Here is a 12,404-nt window from a genome sequence, read left to right on the forward strand (position 1 = left end):
AATGCTGGACATTTCTACACTGAGTCTCATCCACAGTTTCACTCCACAGATGGAAACAAAAAGTTTCCAGAGTTCTTCTAACACTAAGAATCTTTAGATTTCCATATGAGATCAGAGCCTCCATCTCTATCTAAAAACCTCTTTTTATCAGTTCCTCCACATTTTCTGCTGACAACCCTTTGCTTCAGATTTTATTTAGCAGAGCAGGTCCAACTCTGACAGAAACAGAAATGATTACAGGCCTGTATTGAACACAGGGACTGGAAAGTGTCCACAGAGGACGCTGATCTGGAAGACTTCCCATCATCTGTGTTGTCCTATAGTCACTTCTGCACTGATGCAGTCCTACCCACAGAGACAGTCAGAGTTTTTCCTAAACAGAAACCATGTGTGGACGATGCAGGCTGAAGGCAGGAAGCGCGGTTCCTGTATCCACAGAGCATGACCTGCAGTGTGGATGCAGATCAGGAGACAGCCTGGCCTACAGCAGGGCTACAAGTGAACTGAAGAAATGCACCTTAAGAGTCAAAGAAGGGAGAAATGTTCTTTTTCTTTTGGTAGAAGACATAAACCATATTAGTATAATAGCTCAGCACTCAGGAAGCATCACTAAAAAGTCTGTTCCTGTTCTCAGGAACTCTGATAAACAGTTTTCTGGTTGGCTGCTGGAACCAGAGTCAGGACAGAAATCAGCACAACAACCTTTGTTTCTGCAGAGATCTGAGTGTCCTTGTTCCTCCACAGCCAGAAAGCATCATTCTAAACACATTTAGAGCTGCTGACACCAAACACTGAACACAGCTGCTGACCACTGTTGTATAGTAATGAAGTAAAAATACTTCACTGCTGTACTTAAGTATATTTTGGAGTACTTTATACTTTCCTCGAGTACAATTTGTTTTGATAGATTTATCTTTTACTACATTTCCGAACACCCCCTGGTCTAAATCTTGCCTGCACTTGGTTGTGTATAATTGTAAAGTTTATAGCACTGACCTTACTTGAAGAAGGAAAACTGAAAGCTTACAAAAAGGTTTTATTTTCTGTCTAAAATTGGTCTAAATTTCTCCTGCACTTGGTTGTTTATATTATTTTAAGTGAATTTGACTTTCAAAGTTTACCATAATCTAAAAAAGTCATTCAAACTGCATCTACCTTGTTTTACTTCTTACTTATACTTTTCATCACATTACATGAGTACATCTATTTTACAGTAATTTTCATACTTAAGTACAAGATATTTCAGATACTTTAAGACTTTAACTCAAGTAACATTTCAGTCAGTGACTTGGACTTTTACCAAAGTCATATTTTGGAGAGGTACCTATACTTTTACTTGCCTTGGAGATTTCAGTACTTTATACAACAGAGCTGCTGACACAGGTAAAAAGTACTCTCTGGAACAAAGACCTGGGAGTCAACAGAGGAGCAAACTGAACTCTGACTTCCCAAAGAAAAACTCAGTGAGCAGAAGAAAAGTTAGAATAAAATGATTTTACCTTTAATTCTGACACCGACGTGATTCTTCTGTTTTTCAGAGACAAAATGGAGCCTGATCTTTTGACCTTTGATCTCTACCTGCTGCAGGTAAACATAAGATGCAGGAAGGGCTCAGCCTGCCCTCCTGGACTCATTTACAGGAAATCAGGTGTCTGCAGTCTGTCATCAGACATGATGTGTTTAAAGACATCCAGTAATATTCATGACATTTAGAAGTCAAGTTTAGCTTCAGGGAGACATGAAGCCTTTTAAGGAGACAAGTTAGTTTAATTAATATCCGTTTTATTTGACAAATAGCTGCACTAAGATCACCGTCTGTGATTAGACTTAAATTATTGTGTCAATAAAATCCTTCTAATTGCCATTTTCTTTCTCTGAGTTTTTCAGATTGAACTGAGTGTTAGTTCGGAGTTTAAAAGACAAATTAACGGATCATACCATTATAGTCTGTGAAGGGTTTCCCACGCTCTCCATCGCTCTTTCTGTTCGCATTCCGTGGGAGAAGCTATGAAGTTTGGTTTTCTGTCTTCAATAAGTGGATTTGAAGAATAATAAGTGACAGTTTGATGATTGTTGTTGTAAACTAATCTGCTGTGGAGCATTTAAAGGTTGTTAAAGAGTGAAAGAAGTGTGTTAGCAGTTGTTTAGCTGCTCTTATGCTAGGTGAAAGATTGCTAATGAAAAGGCTCCATCCATGTTTAGCTGGACTCTAATCTTTCTTTCTTTCTACGCTGTAAAACATTCAGTCCTGGTTCTACGGGGATCATTTTCTCCCTGAAATCATCTGCAAGTGTTCAGCAAATGTTGCCACAGTCAGCTTCACTTTCTCCCAGCTTGGAGTCCCAGAAAAGATTGATTTCATGTGTGATTTCTGGGAATCTTCTGCTGATGTTTTTGCTGAAAGCCAAAGTGGAAGAAGATCCCAGTCAGAGCTGCAGGTCCAGTAAAGTTCTGCTCAGCAGACTGGTCAGCAGCTCAGCTCAGTCTGCTGAGGATCTGGAGATGTTGAGGCTCTCAGCAGCTTTACGTGAGTCTGATTCCAGGAGATCTCCTCTCCAAAGTGTCTCCAAGTGTCCTGTCCTCCTGAGATGTTTCAGAGCAGCATCCTAACAGCACAGCTGAGGAAACGTGTTGCTTGGAGATGTTCAGCAAGGAAGCAGAGCCTGTGTGGAGGTGACTGCTGCTGCTGCTCTCACTTCTTCTTCTTCTTCTTCTTGCATCCACCTTGATGCTGCCAAGCCTCCTGTGGAGCTTGTGGCCCAGAAAGCAAAGCAACATGTTGGTTTTGCTGAATCTCCTCCAGCTGCAGCAGTTTTCCACCTTAAAGCTGCTTCAGGCCAGATGTGAGGGAAAGAGGAGCTGAAGAGTTCAGCAGATGTTAAAGCTTCATGTCTCCCAGCTCAGCTTCAGGCTGCTCTTCATGTGTCCCTGCAGGTGGCGCTGCTGCTCTCCCTCTGTGGGCCATGCAGCAGCGCCACCTGCTGTCCACACCAACTAACTGCAGCCAGCAATCCTTCCTGTCTGCATCTGCCTCTTCAGTTTGGCTTTAAAGCATCATGTGTGTTGCTGCTCTGCTGGAATCAGACAGGAATCATGGTGGAACGTTCACATCTCTGCAGGAAGCAACTAAAAGATCATCTGAACTGAACGCAGGCAGAAAAAGATGGAAAAGCTGCAAAGATTCAGCAACTTGGCCATCAGCATTTCCCTGCTGGCACCTAGCTGACCTTTGACCTCCCAGAGCCCAGCATGACTGTGACTATTCAAAGGAGCAAATCAATCATGTGTTGCTCAGATAGAAAAGTTCCAAAAGTTTGTGTGCTGCCAGCCTGCCAAAAGTCTTCAATCCTTCCTTATTGTGTTTAGTCTGAGAGAGAGAGCCAAGGCTGAGGAGCACAGAGAGCGCTAGGCAGAAAGGAAAGCTGCAGGCTTCAGTCGGGGAGTGGCTCTTGAAGGCTGCCTCTAGTCAGCCACATCTAGAAGAGAACATTTCTCTGTCTGCTTAGAGCACATTGAACATCTTCCACAGACTGCTGCTCTTCTCCCTGCAAGGATCCAAGAAATGCTGAGTCATCAAGACCAGCCATCTCCTCCTCCTTCATTCACAATAGTCCTTGATTTCCATCAACATGTCCATAAAGTCACGTCTTCACCTTCAAACGTCCTTCATCCTCTGAGCTGGGAGCAAGCAGAGCTAAGCTTCTGGTCTGAGCATCAAGTGTTGGAGGACAGAAAGCTGCTAAAAGCAGCAAAGTTCCAGCAGAAAATAAAGCCCCCATAGTGAGAAAGTTTCCTTTAGAGCTGCTCTCCACAAGCTGCTGAAGCCAAAGTGTCTGCAGATATTTAGCAGCTAGAAGCTGCAGCCGTAGAACAGGATCCTAAAGAAGCACTTTGCAGATTTTCCTGCTTTCATTTCTAATCATCAGAGGATGGAACAAGTGGCTGCTTTGCCTCTTTTTTCCTGCCTTTTTCCCTCTGCAAGGTGTGCAGCTGCAAAGTTAGTGAGAAGTGCTTTTCTAACTATTGCAGAGTCTGTTTTCTCTTCTGCTGGGGAGTCCAGAGTGCAGCGTGTGAGCAGCAGAAGCAGAAGCTTCCCCTCGTCTCTCATGGTGGCGCATTAATGCACATGAGCAGCAAGAGTGGAAAAAAGTGGATGAAAACTCTTCTTTCTCCCAGAATGCCGTCTACAAAGTAGCTAAAAGTAGCTGAGCTCCTGCTTCTGCTTCTGCTTTGATTCTGATGGCTTGTGGAGCCCTTCAAAGCTAAACATGATATCTGGCTTTAAAGTTCATGGCTTGAGATGGAAAATTGTGGCTGTGCTGCTCTGCTGGCCACCCGGACTCCTGCTGCTGCTGCTCTTTTCTTCTTTTCACTTTCTTTGAGGCCTTTTTGCAGCTGCTCTTCTGCACTCATTGTCTTTGTGTGTTTTTGCTCCACTACGGCTTTCTGGGAACAAAGACTGATTCTTCAAACTTCTGCATGCTAAAGGCTCCAACTTTTCCACATGCAGAAGGTGACTTTCTACTTCTTGCAGAGATCACTTCTGTCCCTTGGCCCTGCAGAGCTGCCTGAAGCGCTGGAAGGACAATCATCAGGACGGCTTGGACCAAGGACAGGTAGAAGGGGAGGAGTACGGCAGCCCACAGGGACCCCCCCCCCCCCCCCCCATGTAGGTCAAGTTCAGCGCTGAGAAGCAAATCTTGTCCCTGGGTCCAGAAAAGAGCCAAAGTTGTGCTTTCAGCGCAGCATTTGCAGCGTTCTCAGTCAAGATGTGAGTCCAGACTCAGCGCACATCTGATCCTTGTTCAGCTTTGCAGATGAAAAAGTTAAAGGCCAAGCCAGCAGCAGCACAGAAGTCACTGCTAGAAAGTGGCTTCTAGTCACCAAGCTGCAGTGGGCTTCCTGAGCCCACCCGCTCCAGGGTGCCACTCCTCCAGAAAGAAGCGCCTGGAAGCCAAAGGTCTTTAAAGGAAACTCTGCTAGGACTGTAAACTTGTAAAGTGCAGTAGTGGCCCATTGTCTGCTTCTGAAGCTTCTGCTTTAATGAGCCAAACATGGAGCACGCTACCTTGATCCACAACACAAGCATGGCTGCTGCTTCTTCTCTGGCTTCTGCTGCTTTCTGCTGGGCTCTGATGACTGCAGCTCTGTCATGTCCTCACAGTCTGATCTCTAAATGATCAACAATGACAAGCGCTCGGCTCTTTGGCCAAATCTCCATCTGGCTTCATGTTGAGCTGCTGGAAGTGGGCTAGAAAAGCTGAAGGATGGAAACATTTCTCAGAGCCTCCCTCCATGTTGCTTTGCTGGCCATTCTACAAGCTGCCAGCTTGCAGCTTCCTCTGACTCCCACCAGCAGAGATTTCTAGTTGCTGCATTAAAGATGGACTTTTCTCTGACATTAGGGCTGCTAGAGCTGCAGCTCTTCTCTTCCTAAAATACAGCAGCAAATTCTGCTGCTAGCAAAGTTTTCACAGCCTCAAAGCTGAGCACATTCATTTTCTCTGGCTTTTCATCCACACATCAGCTGCTCAACATCCATCAGCTGCTGCAGAGTCCTGCTAGCAAACTGACTTCCACTACAGGCCCCTACAGGCTAAAGTATTCACAGCCCATTAAAGTCCTTTTAGCAGCTGACCACCACAAACTCTGCTGATTTTACTGCCATTTGATTTGGCAGATCAACACAAAGCAGCACATCCAGGCTCATTAGTGGAAACTTTTTCCCCTGAATAACTCCATCTAATAAAAGTGAAGATGAAATGTGCTGCAGATTTCTTTGAAGACTCATTAGTTTGAAACAGTCCAAGAAGAAAAGCTTGGATTTTCTCCATTGCTGCATCAGAGCAAATGTTCTTCAGCTATAACAGCTTTGAATCAACTTTAAAGCTGAAAACTAAAGAGATCACCAAGAAGTTAGTTGATGTGTTTGTGGACTGAAAGCCAGCAGATCACATTCCTCCTGGAAAGCCTTTAGAACGGCAGCAGAAAGAGATTCTCCAAAACTTTCCCACCTAGAAACAAACAACTAGTTTCCTTTTGCTCCACTTCACCATGATGAGCTCCTTTGTCTCCATGTGTCTCCAAAAATGGCCAGAAAAGCCACTAAGGCCACGGTTAGGGCTGCAGTTAGATGTGGGGGAGCATCAGGGAGAAAAGGCTCAGAAGGTCATAAATTAGGCTCAGAAATGATGGATTTGATCTGGGCCAGATTTTGAATCCATCAAGCTGTCAATTCAAAGTTGACAGAAAGGACTTGCTGTATTTTGTTGCCTCCAGGTTAGGGATGAGTCTCTGCCTCCAGCCAAGGAGTTCACATGATCTTTGGTGTCTTGTTCCTGTGTGATGGCAGCATGGAGCAGGATGAAGGGCAGACAGCTGGAGGCTTCATCCGCACTAATCAGAATCAGCTGCTTTACTGACAACCTTTGAGCAACAAAGCAGCGATCTGACTTTGCTTCCACTTTGCTCTCAGTCTTCAGATGTTTTCAACAGAAATCTAAAGAATTTGTTGGATTTCTTCTAGTGTTTGTCACATGGAAACTTTTCAGATCATCAAATGAATTTTAATGTCAGACAAACAGAACCTGAGTAGATCCAGAAAGTCGTTTTAAAGTCATTCTTGTGTTTCTTCTGCTTCAAGCCTTTGCTGGATCACCTCCAAGCCCAACATCCACAGGTGTCTGTGCTGCACTTTTTAAGCCATGGACCCTGTATGTAATACAAACAACGAGGCAACTTCTAGTTTTCCTCATCAGAACTTTATAAAAGACGATTCAAGGCAAGTTCTTCGAATTTTTTTGAGGCTAGTCACGGAAAAGGAGCAGATGGTGATGGGGGAGCCATCTAGTTTTTACAGGAACCAACAATCTACTAATCTGCTCAGCTGCTCAGTGCAACTGGAACTGACTCCTTTTTTCTCTTCTCTCTGACTTTAGAGCCAAAAGTGCAGATCAGTCTCTCTCCCAGCTTCACCTGCTGCTTCCTGTCAGACAGGAAGTCTGTGATCCACCTGCAGGTGGAGTCAGGTACATTCAGCTGGGAGAGCTTCTCCTAAAGCAGAGCTGGGATAATGGTGTCTGCAGCCTGTGCACAAAATAAACCAGTTAATTTTTTTACCTTAAGTGGAGGTCAGCGTGGTTCTGGCCAGCCAGGCCACTGATGGACCGAGCTGCAGGACTACAGGGTAGCAAACACTCCCTACATGGTACCATCTCAGACCTGGTATGGTAGATTGGTCAGATCAAGATTTAGTAAGGCTATGAAAAAGACAGCCTGACCTTTTACTGATGCCAAGTTTGAATCCTGTTTGTATTAAAAACAGAACATCTTCCTAACAATGTCAATGGAAAAGGAGCAGATGGTGCTGGGGGAGCCTTAAAAAGAGCAGCTGACAAGATGGTGGCAAAAGGCCGTGACATCCCAGATGCAGAAGAGTTATTCAGGACCTTGTCTGAAGCAAACACAAGAGTTAGACTCTTCTTTGTGAAAAGATGTTGAAGAAGCAATGGAGAAATGCCAAAGATACCGGCTGTTCCTGGAACCATGAGAATCCAGCAGCTCATTCCTCTGGCTCCAGGAGAACTGATGGTTCTGGATGCAAGTTGCATGAGTTCAACACGTCAGCAGTTTATCTGCAAGTGCTTCAACAGCCAGTGTTTCAGTTTCAGACAGAAGATGGAAATGGCTGCATCACAGCCAGCTGGTGAGGGAAATACAGGAAAACAAAGCAGTGGCAAAGTTCACAGCTGATTGGTAAATGCTGTATTCTCAGATATGATGATGATTTGTATCCAGGTATCATTCTAAACATACAAGAGACACGTGTCCAGGTCAAATGTATGCATGGTATTGGGTCAAAGCGGTTCCTCTGGCCATATCAGGATGATCTTCACTGGTACCTGTTTGATGAAGTCCTTGAACTTATTCCACCCCCACAAACGTCACAAAGCGCCATGTGGAAGTCTTTAAAGAGGTGTGGAACCGACTTACAATATGAACTTAATGAAACAAAAGGCACATTCATGCATATATACAGACAGACACACTGATACAGGAACACATGCAAAATCACTTTAACATGGACACAAACACAAACACTGATACAGACACAAGAGTGCTTTCCCTGATTAGTCACATTTCAGGAAATAAGAGGACATAAATGTGTGATTTTATGTCATCTTTCAGTTTAAAATGATTGAATTAGTATGGGGGACATTTTATCTATGTGAAAATGTTGATTTCTATCCCAATTTACTTTATGATAATATTCAGAGAGCCTTCAAAGTTTCCATACCGGGGTTGAGGAATTAAAGAGACAACATCTGGAAATAATGATCAAAACTAAAAGGAAACTAATGCCTGAGTTGAAAATATGTTTTTATGAAAGTTAAATATCTCCCTAATGTAATAAGATATACATAGAAACATTACTTTTGGGTACAAAACGTGAAAATATCAGTGTCTAATGTTACCCATTCTAATAGAACGACTCAAAAACAAGATGAATTATTTATTTTATCAGATTTTTAAGAACAATATTTAAATTAAAGCAAAGAGGCAACCTTGACATAATTATCTTTCATTTTACAAACAAGTTGATTAGAATTCCTGAGAATCCACCTCTGGCATCCTGGTGCTGTTTGCAGGATGACCGCACCAAGATGGCGGCCGTGTTTTATGCGCCTTTTCCTCAACATCGCAGCCGCGTTGATCTCTTCCGGGTTCTTTGTCCTTGTGTTGCTGTGAGGCCAGAAGCGGGAGTGTTGGTGAGGCTAAAAGAGAGCAGCAGCTGCTGCAGGTGATGAAGATGGCGGCCGAGTTTTGTCACATGGAAACTTTTCAGATCATCAAATGAATTTTAATGTCAGACAAACAGAACCTGAGTAGATCCAGAAAGTAGTTTTAAAGTCATTCTTGTGTTTCTTCTGCTTCAAGCCTTGGCGGCAGCAGCTGCCATCAAGTGGTTCTGATAACTGCTAATCAGTCTTTTCCATCAGCTGGACCAGTTTGGACCCGCTCTGCTTTGCAGAACTTTTTCATTCAGACACATTGGAGGCTTTTCCAGCATGAACAGCCTGTTTAAGGTCAGGCCACAGCATCTCAGTCAGCTTTAGCTCCAGACTTTGACTAGGCCACTCCACAACCTTCATCCCTGGCTTTGCTGCTGAGCTTTGGATCATTGTCCTGCTGCAGAACCTCAGTCAGCTTGAGTCTAAGGTCCAGAACTGCTTGCAGGACTTTCTTCTCCAGGATTTTCTGTCAAAGAGCAGAATTCATGTTTCCTTCAGTTCTAGCAAGTCCTCCAGGTCCAGAAGAAGCAGAAGCACCCAGACCATCACACTGCCACCACCGTGTTTGACTGTAGGCCTGATGTTGTGCTTCTGAAATGCTGTCCTAGTTCTTCAGCAGATGGAACAGACCCACACCTTCCAGAAAGGTCCAGTTTGTCTCATCAGTCCCAGAATATTGCCCCAAAAGTCTTGATGATCATCCAGATGTTTTTGGCTCTTTGGCTTCTTGTGGCTCAGCAGTGGTTCTGGTCTTGGACCTCTCCCATGGAGGCCATTTTTCCACTTTCTCTCTAATTGTTGAATGCTGACCTCTAACCTTAACTGAGGCAGTGAGTCCTGCAGAGCTTCACATGTTGTTCTGCTTCCTCTGGGACCTCCTGGATGAGTCCTTGTTAAATCTCTCAGTCATTTAGATGTGACTCAGATTTTTATGCTAGATGTGCTTCGTTCCATCGCCTCCTTTTTTTACCTCGGCTGTTTTCACTTCATTCCACTATTCAGTTTACAGCATTTTAGGATTCTACATTTCAGACTAAAGACAGCTGACCACATGGACAATTGGCATTTATGCTTCACTTTCATGTGGCAAACCTTTCCAAATGTGCTAAAATTGAAGCTTTTGGGCTCTTTTAATGTTTGGTGTTAAAATGACTGCTATGCTGGTTAAGGCTAGTGTCTGGTGTTCTGGATTAAACCATTGCCTTTCTCCTTGATCTGACTTTCTAGCTTTATTCATGTGGATCTGTCTGCTGATTTCTCCATGGATGTCTAGTTTTTACAGGAACCAACAATCTACTAATCTGCTCAGCTGCTCAGTGCAACTGGAACTGACTCCTTTTTTCTCTTCTCTCTGACTTTAGAGCCAAAAGTGCAAATGAGTGTCTCTCCCAGCTTCACGTGCTGCTTCCTGTCAGACAGGAAGTCTGTGATCCACCTGCAGGTGGAGTCAGGCACATTCAGTAGGGAGAGCTTCTCCTGAAGCAGAGCTGGGATGATGGTGTCTGCAGCCTGTGCACAAAATAAACCAGTTAATTTTTTACCTTAAGTGGAGGTCAGCGTGGTTCTGGCCAGCCAGGCCACTGATGGACCGAGCTGCAGGACTACAGGGTAGCAAACACTCCCTACATGGTACCATCTCAGACCTGGTATGGTAGATTGGTCAGATCAAGATTTAGTTAGGGTATGAAAAAGACAGCCTGACCTTTTACTGATGCCAAGTTTGAATTTTGTTTGTATTAACAACAGAACATCTTCCTAACAATGTCAATGGAAAAGGAGCAGATGGTGCTGGGGGAGCCTTAAGAAGAGCAGCTGACAAGATGGTGGCAAAAGGCCGTGACATCCCAGATTCAGAAGAGTTATTCAGGACCTTGTCTGAAGCAAACACAAGAGTTAGACTCTTCTTTGTGAAAAGATGTTGAAGAAGCAATGGAGAAATGCCAAAGATACCGGCTGTTCCTGGAACCATGAGAATCCAGCAGGTCATTACTCTGGCTCCAGGAGAACTGATGGTTCTGGATGCAAGTTGCATGAGTTCAACACGTCAGCAGTTTATCTGCAAGTGCTTCAACAGCCAGTGTTTCAGTTTCAGACAGAAGATGGAAATGGCTGCATCACAGCCAGCTGCTGAGGGAAATACAGGAAAACAAAGCAGTGGGAAAGTTCAGAGCTGATTGGTAAATGCTGTATTCTCAGATATGATGATGATTTGTATCCAGGAATCATTCTAAACATACAAGAGACACGTGTCCAGGTCAAATGTATGCATGGTATTGGGTCAAAGCGGTTCTTCTGGCCATATCAGGATGATCTTCACTGGTACCTGTTTGATGAAGTTCTTGAACTTATTCCACCCCCACAAACGTTACAAAGCACCATGTGGAAGTCTTTAAAGAGGTGTGGAACCGACTCACAATATGAACTTAATGAAACAAAAGGCACATTCATGCATATATACAGACACACACACTGATACAGGAACACATGCAAAATCACTTTAACATGGACACAAACACTGATACAGACATATTAAAATCCTTCACTGTCTGATCATTGTTGTTATTAATATTATTATATCAAATTACAAGTTTAACTGTATGGTAGGAATTAGGAAGAGGTTACTTTTAGCACATCTCCCATGAGACTTTGTTACACACACACACACACACACACACACACACACACACACACACACACACACACACACACACACACACACACATACACACACACACACACAGTGCACATGTTGTATGTTGCATTTAATCATCTCACTTAATGTTTTACTGTCGGTAATATGCTGTTTTTTTTTACTTTAGAGTAATAAAGCTCAATTTAACAGGAATTTATATCTGGTGTCCTTGCTATGGTTCCAAATTAAATGCAGTATAATGCCAATGGAAAGTGCTATACATTGAAAAAAATATGTAAAATTGCATTTGTCCCTTTAACCCTGTTACCATCTTCAACACTGTTATGCTGGTCTCAACCCCGTCACACCTACAATTTCATTAAAAAAATAAATTTAAATGTTGAAAAAATAATTTATTGTCTGTTGAATTTTATGTAAAGTATTGAGAGCTATCAATTTATTTTGATTACAATTCTTAGGTTAAAATAAATTTTTGATTAAAAATAACCAGAGTGCTTTCCCTGATTAGTCACATTTCAGGAAATAAGAGGACACAAGTGTGTGATTTTATGTCGTCTTTCAGTTTAAAATGATTGAATTAGTATGGGGGGCATTTTATCTATGTGAAAATGTTGATTTCTTTCCCAATTTATTTTATGATAATATTCAGAGAGCCTTCAAAGGTTCCATAACAGGGTTGAGGAATTAGATTGACAACATCTGGAAATAATGATCAAAACTAAAAGGAAACTAATGCCTGAGATGAAAGAAAGTTTTTTTTTTTCTGAAAGTTAAATATATCCCTAATGTAATAAGATATACATAAAAACAATACTTTTGGGTGTAAAACGTGAAAATATCAGTGTATAATGTCACCCATTCTAATATAATGACTCAAAAACACTACAAAACCAAGCTTAATTATTTATTTTATTAGATTTTTAAGTACAACATTTAAATTAAAGCAAATAGGCAACCTT

The sequence above is a fragment of the Fundulus heteroclitus genome, unplaced genomic scaffold (genome assembly GCF_011125445.2).
Source record: "Fundulus heteroclitus isolate FHET01 unplaced genomic scaffold, MU-UCD_Fhet_4.1 scaffold_322, whole genome shotgun sequence".
NCBI lineage: Eukaryota > Metazoa > Chordata > Actinopteri > Cyprinodontiformes > Fundulidae > Fundulus > Fundulus heteroclitus.